Here is a 17,693-nt window from a genome sequence, read left to right on the forward strand (position 1 = left end):
TTATAGGTTTCCAGTGGGTGAATCCTTTGGGCCAGTGTTGCTTTTACGTTTAAATGTGTTTACATGGTTTTGTGATGACATGACATTTATTCCAGTATACACCAGAACAGAAGGCAAAAACATGATCTTAAACTACTTCATTACAGCTGAGAAACATTACTATTTTGAGCAATAATGAATATACTAACTTTCATAGTAGCTTAGCAGAGATATTTTGAGCACAGGTGTTAGTTTAAGACACCCTGTGCTACAATAACCTTCTTCTCAAGACCAGCTATGGCTTCCAGTCAGAGTACACTCTCATTGAGCATCATTAGATGAACATTTCACCACATGCTTAAAGGACTAGTAGTTCATACCTGTGACTTCCTTCTAAGTTAAATATTAAAAGGCTATTATAGCATGATGGCTAAGTGTAAAGTTGCCTGAAGCTATTGGTCTGGCTTGTTCGGGGTGTCGTCATCCCCCCCACGATTTCTGTACAAGGGGTTAAGGCTGATGTTCCAGACTCCATGAATTTAGATATGTATAGTGATGGAGAAGGAATTATCGTCATATGATTCCTTCTGCAAATGTCCCTCAACCTGACCCTCTACTGGCTCATCAGAGAGGGACAGTGATGGAAAAAATGAAACAGCTGAATAGCGCACTGCCTAGCTTGGAACGCATGCAAATTTCAATCTCCATGAGCCTCAGGTTTCCCAGTCTGTATCACCTCCATCTTGACAGGGCTTGCCCTCATCTGTTTGACTATAATTTTCAGTTACAACTGCACACAACAACTTAACATATTCAAAGGCAGGTGCGGGCAGCATTAGCCAAGCAGCATTAGCCAATCCCATAGTGCCAAATGTAGACATGAAGGAAGAGTATGTTAACTGATGCAACTGGAGGTGAAAGAATTGTTTACAAATACTGGTGGTGTTGTCTCCAAAGTGTACCAGATCTCTAAGAATTTAAAAACAGGAAGAAATCAATTTGGAGTTTTTCTTTTCCCAAGAAACCTTAGGGATGTTCATCCTCCCTGGCACTTTGGGAACAGAAATATGAATATATATATATATATATATATATATATTTGGGCTACACCAGCATTTTGATAGTGGCTGAGTAATCTCTCTGTGCTTTCCTCAGAGAATCTGTTGCAATTAATGGTGCCTTTCAAAAGTTGACAGATCATCTGGCTTGATGAGTAATGCCTCTCAGCTTTGCAAGAACACAGAGGATGCTAAAAAATCTCAGACTAATTAGAAAGGATTAGGGATGGGCGAACAAGTGATGTTTGTGATTGTCCGCATTCTCCCAACATGAAGCTCATCTCTCCTTGTTTCCTGCTTTCACTTGTGTTCTTTTTTCGTGTTGCTCGAATGGGAAAAGTGCGCATTTCAAACAGGAAAAAATCGTATTTTTCAAGAGCAAATGTAAGTTTGGGAATCTTTCTTTTGGGTTGCAAAGAGAACATGTTTGCATGATTTGTGAACATAAATGAAATTCTCATACCATACAGCCCTACAAAGGATACACTAGAGCCACCTACCAAGTTTATGAACTCTTACAGCTGAGGGCTCTAAACTTGTTAATTGACTCCACAACAAGAACCCTCATACTGGGTGCCCCTGTTGAACTCTTATCATTGGAGGCTGTCATGGAAGACTGGCAGGAGTTTTTTGGTCAGTGGGCACATTTGAAATGTTGAAAGTGTCATGGTCACTCTCACAAAATGACTGCCATGCGGGTGTGGCTGGTCACAAAACATCAATTTCTCAGAAGGCAAACTGGTGAGACTAAAAGAAAACCTGCCCCCGAACCTAAGTACAAGACAGAGGCGGGGTCTGAGCTCCAAAACACAAAGCTACTCTTTTGAACCCACATTTTTCTGCTCAAACACTCATTTCACAGAAAGCAAATTATTGAGGCTCAGAGACTTAGGACACAAAGGCATTCTTGGACCTAAAGCTGGAGGCTGACATTTCACCATGCCAGCCTTCCAGTTAAAAACATTTTTTTTTTTTTTTAGTTTTTAAAAAGCTTAAAAAATAAAATAAAAATCAGGAGGGCCAGGGAACCTGACAGGCACTAAGAGAGCTGTGGGCACATTGATGCCCACAGGCACCATGCTGGATACCCCAAGATTAGAGGACACATCAGCCTGGAAGTGGGACAACAATGTTATTGTCTCTCAAACAAGAACAGGACAGGAAACAGCTGACTTCACCCAGATACAATTAAGTACAGTGCCACCTAGTGAGTAAAGTATATAATGACACTTTCTACCCATGACATGAGCCCTAGAGGTATTTGATGAGAGGTTTCATTGTCATGTTTTTTCTTCACTGGCTTCTGAATAAGATCCAGGCACCTTGATGTTTTACTTTAGTAAGCATCACATAAATTGCACTGGAAAGTGGCATAAAGAAAGTCTGAGTTGGTTTCATCAGTACATTTGTCTCCTAAGCGAAATTTTAAAAATCTGTTTGATTTGGGCCTGATGAGACATCTTTATAATGAATTGGTTTTTAGAGCTTAGATACATTTGAAAATACACAGCTAATGTGGACTAAAACAAAAATGGCTTATCAGCAGTAGTGTGTAAAAGAAACAAATAAATCTATCACAATAATCGCAGGTTTAGGCCTTGTCCTCTACATCTTTTCCCTTGGAAATAAATAGTTATTTGGGGATGTTAAAAGAGTGGATCAGTTTCAACAAGAAGTTATGGAATAATGTCCTATGTAGCAATGCTGATTGCTTATCCAACCCCCAGTTAGACTCAGTTCACGCTGAGGTGTTAAGCCTATGTCTGGGCTATACCACATCAGACTGTGGGGTTCACCTAATTGAATGCTTCTACACAGAAACAAGTTTAACCAAAAATAATAAGCCTGAACACAGAAAACTAGCATGTCAAGGAGAGCTAGGCTAGAATCCTTCACCCTGATATATTCATCTTCTGGATGGAAAGGAGAGATAGAGTTGGGTGTCATCAGCATACTGGTGGTACCACACCCCAAAACTCCAGGCAATCTCTCCCAGAGGTTTCATGTATGGGCAAGTGGTTTCAGCAGACAACTTTGGGTGGGGGCCTTCGACAGGTGGCCTCGGCAGTGGGTGGTTTCGGTGGCAGTGGAGTATTAAAGTATTCACTGCAAGTTCTCTTAGGACTTTGGGGAGATTTGCAGGGGAAATTATCCCCAACTCACCTTTGTTGCCACCACCAATAGTTTCATGGCAGCAAACATGCTCCTATAGCTGTCAGTGGTTGCACTGCTCCCTTGGGTAGCTGTGGTTGCCATTTTTATTTCCCAGAAATCCCCTGAGAATGCTACTAGTAATTGCTAGGAGATATTTGAGGAAGTAAAAGTGGTAGTCACCACCCATCCAGAGAAGCAGCACTGCCACCAATAAGTGCAGCATTCCCTTCACCCCCAAAATGTCCCTCCCAGTTCACCACCTGTAAATGGGATAGTGGAAAGGGGGAGAGTTTAGCTCAGCACTATGGATAGGTCAGCTGGAGACACTCAGTTTGAGAGATAGGACCTTTCCCGCCTACTCCAGTTCCCACGCATCCTTATTTCCTTTGTACATTTCTATTCTCTCTTTGGACTGAGCTGGGTCTTCTAGGCATCTCACAGCATAAAATATATAAACAGCCATTAAGCACAGCCACCCTTCCAAACCATAAAGCTTTAAAAAAAACAGATGATTGGACAATGGTCTCCTTGGACAATGATCTCTGCTTCCAGTCACCTGAACTACAGTTCCTATCTCTCCCCTAAATGGCATAGGTATGCTGCATGCTGTTGATCCAACTGGTTTTATTATATTTTATGTTTTTTGTTTATTGTTGTGAGCCAGTTTGCATGGACTACTTCCTAAAAAGGAGCCTATAATTACTGTTACAAATAAATAAAAATAAATCTAAACTAGATTTAAATCAGCAGATCACTGCCAGGTGGATTCTTGTCAGTCACACTCCTTCCTGTAAGGGCTCATTCCCAGTTGGTCGCAGCATTTTTCTGGCAGCATTACTGTGGCATTTCATTAGCAGCAGTGTTGCCATCTGTGCCAGGTTGCTTGCTTCCATAGCTGACTCAGCCATCCCTGTAATTTACACGGAAGTAGCTGAGCAAATTATATTTATAGAGCTCAGTCCTTCAAGCCTTGCTCAGTCATTAAGCACACTAGTGAAAAGGTGGCCTGGAAGAAGACAGGCTGAGCTACACAAAATGAAACTATCTTGCCCACATATATTCAGTCATTGCTCTCTATGGGAACAAGAAAAAAAATCAAAACTGCTGAACCATAAAAACAGCGAGAGAGAACATTAATGTGGGTTTTGCATTGTGATGGGTATAGTGGACTAAGCAAAGAATGCCCTCCACATTCATGGCTCCATTTGCAGGGCCCGCAACATGATCTGTCTCTTGAGACTGTCAACTTGGTGGGTGGAGGTTGTTCATATAGCCCCATTCCTGAGAATTCCATCTACCTAAGCTGACCCCTGTCTCTCCCTGTAGTCCAAAGGCACCCATCTCTTGCCCATGTTGTTATGGACCCTGCTGTTCACTGAAAAAACTCTCTAGGGGGGAATTGTTCAATCTTGGCCCTCCCCTTGGCAGTTCATGGTCTCTAGGTTCAACTATAAAAACTTCACTGGGGAAACTAGATGTACCCAACCTGGGGAGTAGGCGGCAGAGGAGGGAGAATAAGAAACATTGTGTCTCCTTTAGCAATTTTATCTATCTAGGGACCTTTAGCGGCAGCTTTACTACTACACTTGGTGAAGTAATTAGTGTGGAAGTAGGGACGTAGAGGTGATGGAGTCAGTCTACTGAACTTCCAAAAAGGCCTTGTGTGCCCCTTGTTTTTGGTAAGAAAATTAGTCTCCTTATCCACCACCACCCATACTCTTTCTGTGCCTTTTGGTTTTGGCCTATGAAATAGCTCCCTGTAGCCTTTTCTGTATCTTACTGTTTGATTCTGGACGTCTGGCAAGAGATACAAGTCTTAGAACTCCAATGGGACTATGTTCTGAGTAGATTGCACTGTGAAGCAGCAGACCGTCAGTCAATCTGGAATGGCTTTTTAAGTTCTTTGGCCCATTCCCTTCTCTACAGGGGTTAAAATGCTGTAACTTTCTTCAACTTTCTTCATAGAACTTTCTTATATATTTATTTTAATATGGTTTAACTAGGAAACAAGAAGCTAGGATTATACCCACAAGCTTTGATTAATGATCTGGAAGACTTTTCTAAGTGAATACATCTTTGGGACCCAACTAGAAGCTCTTTAAATTGTGTTGTTGAGATTTTTTTTAACAAGGAACCACCAGCACAATTTTATTGATTTGACTGATTACATTTCTACACCGCCCAATAGCTGAAACTCTCTGGGAGGTTCACAACAATTACATTTTCAGTTCGGAAATGTCAAGAGCCTGTCAAGAAATTCATCTTTTCATCTGTTGTGGAGGCAATGCTTGGAAAAATATCTCCTGAGATAAAACAACTGTTGTTCAGGGTCAATCCAATATCAGTTACTGTTTTTCCCCTAATAAAAGCACAACAGGCATCCTTATTGGAGCCCGAACTCCTCAAGAGCAAAATTTGGATACAGGTAGTAACGTTGATAATGGAACATGCTGTATGGAACATGTATTCTAATCTGGTTCAAAATCATCCTCAAGGAAATTGTGATTTGAAACCTGAAGTTTTGAGCAAGCCTAACTTTCTGAGCAGTGCTAATGCAGGTACCATGCCTGTTTCAAGTGAAGCGATCACGTTCAGGAAAAACGTAGACCGCAGGGCCTTCTTACTGCATCTATATCAGGTGGCTCATCATCTTGTTCATCAAGTAATCTTAGAACTATGATAGATGCTTCTGACAGTGGAGTTAAAAACAGTAGAAGATCTATATCTTCCTCACATGGTGAAAATTTGATAGGAAGAAGTAAGCTTTGCAGAAGAATGGCTTCAGATCATAGTACAAAACATTTAAGTATGCACAAATCTACACAAATATTTTATTGTTCTCCATATCAGACCCTTCAAAAGGGTGCAATCCGTGCTGGGTGGGGAATGCTGGGAGTTATAGGACTTTTTTCTGTCCAAACATGCATGAGATTGCATCCTAAAGGTCAGATGAGAGATCAGCATCTCTGCAATGTAAATATTGTAAATATTCTTATTAACTGTTAGCATATAGCCTATATTAAAGGCTCTTCCTCCTTTGGAAAAAGAGATGGTGTAGAATTGGGGAACTCCAGAATTGGGGTAGTGAGCCTATGTACGTCAGTTGCTGGGAAACATGGGTGGGAGGGTGCTGTTGTGCTCATGCCCTGCTTGTGGGTTCCTCTTGGTCCACAGCTGGTTGGCCACTGTGTGAACAGAGTGCTGGACTAGATGGACCCTTGGTCTGATCCAGCATGGCTCTCCTTATGTTCTTATGGGGCTGTTTTCTTTTGGAAGAATGTCAAGATTTTTATATCAGGAGTCATCATCAAGAGTGGGCTACTAATTCCAAGGTCATTGTTGGCCCGTCCAACTAGCATTTGAAACTCAGTGTTTATTCAGCATAAGGACTGTGATCGTTCCTTCAGTGATCCCTTTGATAGCTATTGGAAGTGGACACCACATTTCCAATTACAATCTTTAACAAGGAAATACACACATGCTTACATATGATGATATACCAGCTTACGTGAAATTCTAGCCAACATCCACACAAACCAGAAAGATAATAAGCCAGGCACATTTACACAGGCAATAATGGAAAGCATCCAGTGGAGGCTGGTGGATCCAATGTCAGTGGGGCGGTAAATCCCCTCTGGGCTTCAGTCAGAACTAGTCAGAACTCTAAAAGGAGCTATTCAAGGTACTTCTGCACCTTGGATAGCTCCTTTAGAGTTCTGGGTTCTGACTGAAACCCAGAGCAGATTCACCATCCCACTGACATCTGACCCACCAGCCTCCACTGGAAACATCATAAATCCTAGAATGTTTAATTCCAGGAGGAAAATCCTTCCCACGTACACTTCAGAACATTATTTTTTACTGGCTTTTTGCCAGACTTCACAAGTGTGTGCGTGTGTGTTTGCGAGTGTGAAGCTTGGTAAATAGAATTCTGAGATAATTGTAAGAATTGGGGAGAAGGAATAATTCATCCTTCAATGAATGACGAAGTTTTAGGGGGGAGGAATCCCTCTCTCTCTCTCTTTACAAGTGGGAAGCAAAATTACTGTTAAAAACAATGAAGAGTCTTGTGGCAACTTTAAGACTAAGATTAATGGTGTCATCAATATTTCTGGCTGTACTCTTTTCTAATCTTTAATTGTTTTAGAAGATAACAACCTGGAGCATATCTTATTGAGAAGTAGGGACAAAAAATATGGGATTGGGCTCAGGCTTATGCTTAGTGTAGACCCATTGAAATAAATGCAACAAGTTAGTCCTGACTAACTTATCTTATCTTATCTTATCTTATCTTACCTCATTTATTTATTTATTATATTTGTATCCCACCCTATCTCCTTCATGGATCACTGCCTTGTTGTGGTGAAGGGGCTTGCGTAACTAAGTGAAGCCATAAGCTATGCCATGCAGGGCCACCCAAGACGGACAGGTCATGGCAGAGAGTTCTGACAAAATGTGGTCCACTGGAGAAGGAAATGGCAACCCACTCCAGTATTCGTGCCAAGAAAACCCCATGGAACGTATCACAAGGCTAAAAGATATGACACCGGAAGATGAGCCCCTCAGGTCGGAAGGTGTCCAATATACTACTGGGGAAGAGCAGAGGGAATTTCCAAGTAGCGCCAGAAAGAGTGAAGCAGCTGGGCCAAAACCAAAAGGACACTCATCTGTGCATGTGTCTGGTGGTGAAAAGAAAGTCCGATGCTGTAAAGAACAATATTGTTTAGGAACCTGGAATGTCAGATCAATGAATCAAGGTAAGCTGGAGGTGGTCAAACATGAGATGGCAAGATTGAACATCGACATCTTGGGAATCAGCGAACTAAAATGGACAAGCATGGGTGAATTTAACTCAGGTGACCATTATATCTACTACTGTGGGCAAGAATCCCTTAGAAGAAATGGAGTAGCACTCATAGTCAACAAAAGGGTGGGAAAAGCAGTACTGCGGTACAATCTCAAAAATGATAGAATGATCTCAGTATGAATCCAAGGCAAACCATTCAACATCACAGTAATTCAAGTCTATGCCCCAACCACTGATGCCGAAGAAGCTGAGGTTGATTGGTTCTATGAAGACCTACAACACCTTCTAGAACTAACACCAAAAAAAGATGTCCTCTTCATCATAGGGGATTGGAATGCTAAAGTAGGAAGTCAAGAAATCACCGGGATAACAGGCAAGCATGGCCTCGGTGTACAAAATGAAGCAGGACAAAGGCTAATAGAGTTTTGCCAAGAGAACACACTGATCATAGCAAACACTTTTCCAACAGCACAAGAGGCGACTCTACACATGGACATCACCAGATGGTCAATATCGAAATCAGATTGATTATGTCCTTTGCAGCCAAAGATGGAGAAGCTCTATACAGTCAGTAAAAACAAGACCTGGAGCTGACTGTGGCTCAGATCATGAGCTTCTTATCGCAAAATTTCAGCTTAAATTGAAGAACATAGGGAAAACCACTAAACCATTCAGGTATGACCTAAATCATATCCCTGATGAATATACAGTGGAGGTGAGGAATAGATTTAAGGGATTAGACCTGATAGACAGAGTGCCTGAGGAACTATGGACGGAGGTCCATAACATTGTTCAGGAGGCAGCAAATGAATCCATCCCAAAGAAAAAGAAATGCAAGAAAGCCAAGTGGCTGTCTGATGAGGCTTTACAAGTCACCGAAGAAAGAAGGGAAGGGAAAAGCAAGGGAGAAAGGGGAAGATATATCCAACTGAATGCAGGTTTCCAGAGAACAGCAAGGAGAGACAAGAAGGCCTTCTTAAATGAACAATGCAAAGAAATCAAAGAAAACAATAGAGAGGGAAAGACTAGAGATCTCTTCAAGAAAATCGGAGATATCAAGGGAACGTTTTGTGCAAAGAAGGGCATGATACAGGAAAGATCCTAATGTCCCTGATAGCCATGATAGTGTGGTCACTGAACTTGAGCCGGACATCCTCGAGAGGGAAGTCAAGTGGGCCTTAGGAAGCATGACTAATAACAAAGCTAGCGGAGATGACAGTATTCCAGCTGAGCTATTTAAGATCCTAAAAGATGATGCTGTTAAAGTGCTGCACTCAGTATGCCAACAAATTTGGAACACTCAGCAATGGCCACAAGACTGGAAAAGGTCAGTTTACATTCCAATTCCAAAGAAGGGCAATGCCAAAGAGTGTTCAAACTACTGTACAATTGCGCTCATTTCACATGCCAGCAAGGTTATGCTCAAAATCCTACAAGCTAGGCTTCAGCAGTATGTGAACTAGGGATGTACAAAAGTCACTTACCTGAACCCGAAGCTTGATTCGCGGTAGGGGGGAGGCGCTCCGTCCCTCCCCCTGAAATTCTGCCTGGGGGGAGGCGCCCCATCCCTCCCCCCCAAAATTCTGGCCGGGGGGGAGGCGCCCCGTCCCTCCGGCCGCGAAACCTCCCCTCCTGCCGGGACGCAAATGGCGGTGGCCGTAGCCGCCGCCGTTTGCGTCCCTGCAGTCAGCCGTGATAGGCAACGTAAATGTTTACATAGCCTATCACAGCTGACTTAAAAAAAAAAAAAGCACATACAAAAATGGTGGCACCCATGGGCACCGCCATTTGCATTCCTTATTTTGGCACTTGTAGTCTACATAAACATTTACGTAAACTACGGCGAAAATAAGGGGAACGCAAATAGCGTTCCCCTTATTTTCGCCGTAGTCTACGTAAATGTTTACGTAGACTACACGTGCCAAAATAAGGAATGCAAATGGCGGTGCCCATGGGCGCCACCATTTGCATACATGCTTTTTTTTTTTTTTCCAAAGTCAGCCGTGATAGGCTACGTAAACATTTACTTAGCCTATCATGGTGTTTTTTAAAAATCTAGCCGTGATGGGCTACGTAAATCTTTACGTAGCCTATCACGATTGTTTGTTTTTGGGGGTTTTTTACTTGGGAATGGCGGCGGCAGCAGCCGGTCGGAAGACCGGCCGCCACAGCCGCTGCCGCCGAACCGCCGCCGAACCGCTGCTGGAGCCGCCGCCACCAGGGACATTCAAACAAGGTAAGTCCCGTCCCGGGGGCGGGGCGGGGGGCAGACCGTTTCTCCACCAATTTCGGGGGGCCGAATGTGCTGGCATTCGGCCCCCCCGAGATTCATGGAGAAATTCTCTGACATCCCTAATGTGAACCGAGAACTACCGGAAGCACAAGCTGGGTTTCAAAGAGGCAGAGGAACTAGAGATCAAATGCTGGATCATGGAGAAAACAAGAGAATTCCAGAAAAACGTCTATTTCTGCTTCATTGACTACGCTAAAGCCTTTGATTGTGTGGATCACAACAAACTCTGGCAAATTCTGAAAGAGATGGGAGTACCAGACCACCTTCTGAAAGAGATGGGAGTACCAGACCACCTCCTGAGAAACCTGTATGAGGGTCAAGAAGCAACAGGAAGAACCGGACATGGAACAATTGATTGGTTCAAAATTGGGAAAGGAGTACAACAAGGCTGTATATTGTCACCCTGCTTATTTAATTTATATGCAGAGTACATCATGAGAAATGCTGGGTTGGATGAATCACAGGTTGGAATTAAGTTTGCTGGGAGAATTATCAACAACCTCAGATACGCAGATGATACCACCCTAATGGCAGAAAGCGAAGAGGATCTAAAGAGCCTCTTGTTGAGGGTGAAAGAGGAGAGTGCAAAAGCTGGTCTGAAACTCAACATTAAAAAAACTAAGATCATGGCATCTGGCCTCATCACTTCCTGGCATATAGAAGGGGAAGAAATGGAAGCAGTGACAGGTTTTATTTTCTTGGGCTCCAAGATCACCGCAGACGGTGACTGTAGCCCTGAAATTAAAAGACGCTTGCTCCTTGGGAGGAAAGCTATGGCACACCTAGACAGCATAGTAAGAAGCAGAGACATCACCTTGCCGACAAAGGTTCATCTAATCAAAGCTATGGTTTTCCCAGTAGCAACGTATGGCTGTGAGAGCTGGACTATAAAGAAGGCTGAGCGCCGAAGAATCAATGCTTTCGAACTGTGGTGCTGGAGAAGACTCTTATGAGTCCCCTGGACTGCAAGGAGCATATCAGTCAATCCGAACGGAAATCAACCCTGAGTGCTCACTGGAAGGACAGATACTGAAGCTGAAGCTCAGATATTTTGGCCACCTAATGTGGAGAGAAAACTCTCTGGAAAAGACCCTGATGCTGGGAAAGATTGAAGGCAAAAGGAGAAGGGGACAGCAGAGCATGAGATGGCTAGATAGCATCACCGATGCCATGAATATGGACTTGAGTACACTCCGGGAGAGGGCGCAGGACAGGAAGGCCTGGCGTGCTATGGTCCATGGGGTCACGAAGAGTCGGACACGACTGAAAGACTGAACAACAAATCCCACCCTATGTCATTAGGATCTCAGGGTGGTGTACAGATAAAATCAATTTAAACAGTGTAAAACAATAAATAATTTAAACAGATAAAAACATTAAATCATTAAGCTAGCTAATACCAATTTAAAATCTAAAACAATAAAACACTTAAAACAGCGTACAAACTCAGGGAATCCAATTAGCCCTCAAAGGCTTTGGTAAAAAGCCATGTTTTTACTTGGCGCTGAAATGAGACCAATGTCTGCGCCAATCGGGCCTCCAAGGGGAGGACCTTCCACAAACGGGGTGCCATAGTAGGGAAGGCCCTCCCCCATGTCCCACCGTAGTGCATGTCTTGCACTGGTAGGATGCAGAGGAGGGCTCCTCCAACAGCTATCAATCCTCAGGCAGGCATATATAGGGGGAGGAGCTCCCTCAAATATCAAGGTCCCAAGCTGCTTAGGGCTTTAAATGTCATCACTAGCACCTTGACTTTGGACTGGAAATGTATTGGCAGCCAGTGCAATTCTCTTAAGACTAGTGTTATGTGATATTCACATGATGTTCCAGTCCGGTCAGCAATCTAGCTGCTGCATTTTGCACTAGGCTAGTTGCAATTTCCGAGTCGTCTTCCAGGGCAGCCCTGTGTAAAGTGCACTGCATTGATTGATTGATTGATTGATTGCACTTATATCCCGCCTTTTCTCCTTTTGCAAGGAACCCAAGGAGGCTTACATTATCCTCCTCCTCTCCATTTTATCCTCACAACAACAACCCTGTGACGTGGGTTGGGCTGAGAGTGTGTGACTGGCCCAAAGTCACCCAGTGAGCTTCCATGGCCGAGTGGGGACTAGAACCCGGATCTCCCAGCTCCTAGTCCAACACTTTTGCCACTACACCACACTGGCTCTCACACTGCAGTAGTCTAATTGGGAAGTTACCAGTGTGTGTGCTACTGTGGCTAAGTTATCCCTGTCCAGGAAAGGCCGTAGCTGGTGGATCAGCCAAAGCTGGCCCCAATTACTCCAGGCCACGGAGTCCACCTAGGGCTCCAGTGACAGGGATGGATCTAGATACATACCAGCTCCTTCAGGGGGAGTGAAACCCCATCCAGGACAGGTCGCTTACCCAATTTCTGGACTCGGGAACCACCAATCCACAGAGCTTCCGTCTTGTCAGGATTCAGCTTCAGTTTATTGGCCCTCATCCAGCCCATTATAGCCTCCAGGCACTGGTCCAGCACCTTCACCACTCCAGCTGACTCCAACGACAAGAAGAACTAGAGCTGAGCATCATCAGCGTACTGGTGACACCCCAACCCCAAAACTCCTAATGACCTCACCCAACGGCTTCATACAGAAGTTGAACAGAATGGGGGACAGAATAGAACCCTATGGCACCACACAACTTAATAGCCCTGGGGTAGAACAGGAATCCGCCAATACCACTCTCTGGAATCAGCCCCGCAGGTAGGAGAACGAGAACCACTGCAGCACAGTGCCCCCAAATCCCATCCTGCAGAGCCTATCCAGTAAGATACCATGATCAATAGTATCAAAAGCCACTGAGAGATCCAGGAAAATCAAAAGGGTAACGCTCCCCCTGTCTTTCACCTGGAGCAGGTCATTAGACAGAGCAACCAAGGCCATTTTAGTGCCATACCCTGGCCTGGAACCAGACTGAAATGGCTCCAGATAAGCAGTTTCCTCTAAGAATGTCTGAAGCTGCTAGGGATGTTGGAATCTGCCGTGGATTCAAATGAAGCCGGATTCTTTTGAATCCAGCCTCAGGAATCCGCAGCGGATCAGCAGCACTTACCTCTGCTCCAGGAGGATTGGAGGCAGAACGGCACTCGGCTTAGGGATGTTAGAGAATTCCGCCACGGACCCCTGGAGTCCGTGGTGGAACTGAGCAATCCCCCCGCCACCCCACAGAATCCCCCCAGGATGGAGCCTACCTTTGTCGCTCGTCCACTGCCCCGTGAATGGCTGCCCCGGTCTGCGGCTGCCATTTCTTCCTCTCTACTTTAGCCGTGATAGGCTACGTAAGTATTTACGTAGCCTATCACGGCTAACGCAGGGACGCAAATGATGTAGTGGCCGCCATTTGCGTCCCTGCAGTAGCCATGATAGGCTACATATATATTTACGTAGCCTACCACAGCAAAAGGCAGGGATGCAAATGGCATAGTGGCTGCCATTTGTGGCCGCAGCCCAGCAGCGGACAGAAGTCCGGCTGCGGGCGGACCCAGCTGGTGGCTCCGCAGGCTCCCTGCAGAGCGGAGCTGGCCGGGAGGATTCCAGGGGGGAGGGACGGATCACCTCCCCGCCCCTGCAGAATGCGCTCAGTAATCCATACACCCCTAGAAGCTGCCCAGCCACCACACACTCAAGTACCTTGCCCCAAAGGGGATATTAGCACTGGGGCGATAGTTCTCACATGCCTCTGGGTCCAGGGAGGGCCTCTTCAGAAGAGGGCACACCACAGCCTCTTTCAAGGCAGCAGGAACCACTCCCTGACAGAGCAAAGCATTTACCACTCCCTGGACCCATCCAACCAATCCATCCCTGCTAGATTGTATTAGCCAAGATGGGCAAGCGTCAAACTTACATGTGGTAGGACTAGGGATGTCAGAGAATTCTGCTATGGATCTCAGTGAGGCCGAATGCCAGTGCATTCGGCCCCCGAAATCCGTGGCTGAATGAAGCCCCCCACTCCCCCACCCCACAAAAGGCGCACGAAATGGGACACCTACCTGCTGCCGTTTGCGCTGCTTTGCTAATGGTGGCCATGGCCACCATTCGCTTCATCACTATAGCTGTGATAGGCTACATAAATACTTACATAGCCTATCACGGCTAACGCAGGGACGCCATTTGCATCCTTGCGGAAGCCGTGATAAACTGCATAACTATTTACGTAGCCTATCACAGCAAAAGACAGGGGTGCAGATGGCGTAGTGGCCACCATTTGCGCCCCTGTCTTTTGCCGTAATAGGCTACATATATATTTACGTAGCCTATCACAGCAAAAAAAAAGGGAACACAAATGGCGGCCGCCATAGCCACCACCATTTGCTTTCGCTGTTTTTTGGTGTTTTTTTGCCGTGATAGGCTACGTAAATATTTACGAAGCCTATCACGGCTCAATACAGGGACGCAAATGGCGGCGGCTACAACAGCCGCCATTTGCGTCCCTGCAGGGCTGCCCAGCGGCCGGATGTCTGGCTGCGGGCAGCCAGAGCCGGCCGGTGGCTCCGCAGCCTGGCCACGGAGCACAGCCGGCCGGGCAGGATTCCAGGGGGAGGGACGGAGTGCCTCCCCACCCATCGAGGATTCTGGGGGGAGGAATGGAGCGTCTCCCCCCCACTGCGGATTGCCCGGCGCAGAGCCAGGTAGGGGTTTCATACATCCCTATTCATTGTTAGACTACTCTAAGCATGACTAAGTCGAACTCCAACCCATTGTGTTCATAGTTAGCATGTGTGTGTCCATGTGTATGTGTGTTTCTATTAGCAAGGTGCTATGTCCCACTAGTATGTCTGTTACTGCAAAGTATTTACTGCTGACCAACTGGGAGCAGTGTGTAGAGATTTTCTTGCTTTTTCTTGCCAAATGTGTACCTGCATTTCAAGGGGACTTTGATTATACACCTCAGTCAGGGCTAGGGATGGACGAAAGTCCCTTACCTGATCCCGAAGCTTCCTTTGCGGTGGGGGGGAGGTGCCCCGTCCCTCCCCGCGAAAATTCTGGCCGGCGGGGAGGCGCCCTGTCTCTCCGGCCGTGAAACGTCATCTCCTGCCGGGACGTAAATGGCGGCGGCCATAGCTGCCGCCGTTTGCGTCCCGGCAGTCAGCCATGATAGGCTACGTAAATGTTTACGTAGCCTATCACGGCTGACTTTGAAAAAAAAAAAGCGCATACGCAAATGGCGGCACCCATGGGCGCCACCATTTGCATTCCTCATTTTGGCATGTGTAGTCTACGTAAACATTTACGTAGACTACGGCGAAAATAAGGGCAACGCTACTTGCATACGTGCTTTTTTTTTTTTTTTCAAAGTCAGCCGTGATAGGCTACGTAAACATTTACGTAGCCTACCACAGTGTTTTTTAAAAATCTAGCCGTGATAGGCTACATAAATCTTTACGTAGCCTATCACGTTTGCTTGGTTTTTTTTACTTGGAAATGGCAGCGGCGGCAGCCGGTCAGAAGACCGGCCGCTGCTGCCGCCGCCACCGCCAAACCACCGCTGGAGCCGCCGCTGCCAGGGACATTCGAACAAGGTAAGTCCCATCCCGGGGGTGGCAGACCATTTCTCCACCAATTTCGGGGGGCCTAATGAGCTGGCATTTGGCATCCCCGAGATTCGTGGAGAAATTCTCTGACATCCCTAGGGCTGGTAAACACATGCATGTCCAACACTTGATAACACAGTGACCTGGTTCGTATGACATGACAACCCACGGTGGGTTGTCAGCTTTTGTTTGTTTCAGAGTGACTTGTGTCGTGATGTCTGAACACAGCACGGTGACTTTAGTGTGGTTTGTTAACCACACACAAGCCACCCTGAGAACTGGGGATGTTAGAGAATTCCGCCAAGGACTCCAATGAGCAATCCCCCCCGCCACCCCGTGAAACTTCCCTGAGATGGACCCTACCTGTTGTCGTCCAGCCGGCCTGTCCACTGCCCTGGTCTGCAGCCGTGAATGGCTGCCCTGGTCTGTGGCTGCCATTCGCCTCCCTACTTTAGCCGTGATAGGCTACATAAGTAAGTCATTTGCGTCCCTACTCTTTGCCATGATAGGCTACATAAATATATACGTAGCCTATCATGACTAACGCAGGGATGCAAATGGTGGCCACTATGGTGGCCGCCATTTGCGGCCGCAGCCTGGCAGCAGATGGAAGTCCGGCTGCAGGTGGGCCCGGCTGGCAGCTCCATGGGCTGGCTGTGAAGCGGAGCCGGCCGGGAGGATTCCAGGGGGGGAGGACGGATCGCCCCCCCCCCGCGGACAGCCCCACGCAGAACGGGGTGAGTAATCCGTACACCCCTACTGAGAACCCATGGCTTGTTGTTGGATTGTTCAGGGTGGCTTGTTTTCAGAGTGGCTTGTCATGGTGTGCAAACGCAGCTGTGTGTCTTATTCAAAAGGACTACAGAGATACCTGGCAAGAGTTGCGAAAATCTCAGTTGCTCTTTGTCCTCTCATTTGATGAAATCTGTCTGGCAACAGCTTATACTCGTGCTCCCTCCCTCCTCCCTTGACAGTGCCATGTGCACCTTCTTCTCCAGCTCTGTGCATCTTTTGACAGTGACCACCTTTTTTCTCCTTGTGAGCCTTTGTTGTTGTTCAGTCGTTCAGTCGTGTCCAACTCTTCGTGACCCCATGGACCATAGCATGCCAGGCCTTCCTGTCCTCTGCTCTCTCTCGGAGCGTGCTCAAGTCCATATTCATTGCATCGGTGATGCTAGCTTATGGCTTCACTGAGTTACCCAAGCCCCTTCGCCACAACAAGGCAGTGATCCATGAAGGGGCCTTGTGAGCCTAGTATTTCTTAATCTTCACTCAGCAACCTTGAAGGAGGCAGCTATTCTGCTGAGTTTAGTTGTGTCTGCATTGTGCCCTGTCTCAAAACAACCTTAAATTGTGTGACCTGCCTCCACTGAAAAACATTGGTTTGGAAATTAATGGGACTTAAGTTGGCCATTATGGATTTCCATTAATTTCAATGGGACAAAACCATAATTTACTCTGGATCCAACTAGCGAGATTCCCTCTCCATTTTCATAGGACCATCCTCCTCTCACAAAAATGGAGTGAGGATTTCTGTCCTTTTGGGAATCAACTACTAGTGTTGTTTCCATGGTGATCTGCCATGGGTGGAAGGAAATCAGAAGGCTGCGTAGAGACAGGGAGGCTTGCAGGCCAGAGACTGTAGGTAGCAAGGATTTATTTTTTTTAAAGTTTGGGGCGGAGGTGGGTGGTTAAAGCAAAAACCTACCCTTGACCACCTTATCTGTAAAGCATACATGCAGAACTTCTCTCAGCCCAAGGGCTGAATTCCGTTTCAGAGAAGCTTTCGGGGACTGCATTTGTGGTGGGCCAGGCTGAAGGCAAAAGGGACATGACTAAATACCA

Source organism: Heloderma suspectum, chromosome 4 (genome assembly GCF_057233095.1).
Source record: "Heloderma suspectum isolate Gila_16-S chromosome 4, 16-S_ref, whole genome shotgun sequence".
In the NCBI taxonomy this organism is placed as follows: domain Eukaryota; kingdom Metazoa; phylum Chordata; class Lepidosauria; order Squamata; family Helodermatidae; genus Heloderma; species Heloderma suspectum.